Source organism: Elephantulus edwardii, unplaced genomic scaffold, assembly GCF_000299155.1.
Source record: "Elephantulus edwardii isolate Elephantulus edwardi_28Jun2011 unplaced genomic scaffold, EleEdw1.0 scaffold00124, whole genome shotgun sequence".
In the NCBI taxonomy this organism is placed as follows: Eukaryota; Metazoa; Chordata; class Mammalia; order Macroscelidea; family Macroscelididae; genus Elephantulus; species Elephantulus edwardii.
In genome coordinates this window covers 7,944,715-7,946,986 of record NW_006399874.1, presented here as the reverse complement: position 1 = coordinate 7,946,986, position 2,272 = coordinate 7,944,715, and positions in this window count along the sequence as shown.

Here is a 2,272-nt window from a genome sequence, read left to right as displayed (position 1 = left end):
ATTATATCTAAAAAGTTCAACTATAGTCACATTCTAAGGTTCTAGTCAGATATAAGTTTCATGGGTAGATTGGGAAACAGTATTCTACACATTATACCAATTAATTCTTATATCTGGCTGAAATAATGATCTTGAGCACATAATGTAAAAGATATCAATATAGAGAGATTGACCCAGCCTGATACCTTTTAAGAGAAGAAACTAAGCCATATATACAACATAAGAGATTCTTTTAATGCTATGAAGATGACAAATTAGGGAATGAAAGAAATAGCAATTTAAAATAATGTTGATAGGGAAGAATTCACTGATAAGATGGCATTTGAGCAAAATTCTGAAGAGCATAATAAAGCCCAATAAGCTGATTTTTGTTTGAAGGATCTTGCTGAGGAGTTTGGCTCTGATAGGAAGTAGAGAAGCAAAGTCATAGATATAGGTGCATGTAGGGATAAGGGAGCCTTTGACTTAAGACAGAAGAAATTAAACCATGTATCTATGTTGATGGTCCAGTAGAAAGAGGAGTACTTGTAATGCAGGTAATGGGGTACAAGGCTCACCATGACTGCCTTGATGGCTACAAGGATTAATACACAAAGAGAAAAGCTAGACGTAGGAGCGGTAGTGGTTCAGAAAAGAAGACAGATATATAAGTGAAAATGCAGATGTGTTCTGTTTGTAAGAGCATGGGTCAGTTCTCTTCTTATGATATACATTTCCCATGGTGCAGACTGCTCTCTAAGCATGCAATAGGGTGGTATAGGATGCTTTTATGAGCAAAAAGGATTCCCTTTCCTCTAATAAGGTATAACTCAGCACTGGGGTGCAGAAAATACTGAGTTAAATGGAATCTGCATTTCTGCTTCCACTCACAGCCTCAGCTGGGCATCCTCACACAATAAAAAATTTGTTCAGCTAGTGTACCTGCTTAAACCAAAAATATAAACCTTTCTCTTGAGAGACTGTCTGAACAATGACCATCTAAGCAGGTAAGTGAAGCAAGGAAAATACTTCCCATTGATTTGAAGGACAATTAAGTTTAAATAAAACTCTCCATAACTAAGTAAAAAGATCTCAAAATAAAATGCAATGTTATGAGAATAATCTTTACAATGTTGTAAGCCATAAGTAGTAGAAATTACATTCAGAGAGCTGAAAAAAAATTCTGAAAATTTATTAATACTATGATATGTCTTAGTGAAATTACTGGTTCATCAGCAACTTACAGCTAAAGAATACTTCCTAAAATTAAGCACTGGTGAACTTCCTAAGTTCACCAATAATTCGCAATAAAGAACATTTTCTAGAAGTACACACTTAAATTTTCTGTTTAAGGAGTTAAAATTAAGCAATTGCAGAGTGGTGTGAATTTCCTAAATAGTTTTTGGCTGCAAAAGAGAGAAACTATTCATATTTAATCTGGCAGCAGATTTTACCAGGCAAATGAAATGGAGTAAGAGAAGAATAAGGTTTTTGGAGTTATTTTTCAAGGAGTTGTTTTGTACTTAAGACTCAGAACTGACACATAGCTGACCCTCTGGCAGGTTTTCAGAGGCAATTAATTGCACGGGAGGAGATTGCTCATCCTTCTCCCATAGAGAGGCTGGTGGTCTTGAACCATGTGCCTTCCGGATTGCAGCACAGCTTCTTGCCACTAGGCTACCAGAATGGCATAATATCTAAGTAAAATAACTTAACACCTTCAAGTTGGAATTAACATGTAACTGATTTTACAGTGGGTTACTAAGGCTATAAATAGCATACAAGGACTTTGTCCTCAGAATCACTTCTGGATTTGAACCCCAGAGAGATTTGAACTTTGAGTTAGTAGAGAAACTACCTATGGACTACATCATCAGATAGAAGGGCATATTAATGAATGACTATTGGGTTCTTAGAATATGAGGGACAACTGTATAGGAAGTGACGAGGTCTCAAAATTATAACAGTGAAGGCACTAGAGCCAGTGTTCTAGAAAAAAAAGGAAGTGGTACTCTGAAAGATGAAAAATGGTGAAGTTTTACAAATTGATAATTTAGTGGTAGTCAAATTATTGATAATTACAAGAATATAATGGGACTTTCTGTTTAAGCTGCTTCCCACACTTCTCCATGACAAAAGAGAAGAATATATTCTGAGAAAGAGCCTAACATAGATGACTGCAAAAAAGTAATAAAAATGGGTAACATGAAAATAAACACATAAATAAATATATTGCTATGCAAACATAAAACTTAATCTAGAGGATCATAAATTGGGGGGAGGGGGAATCTTA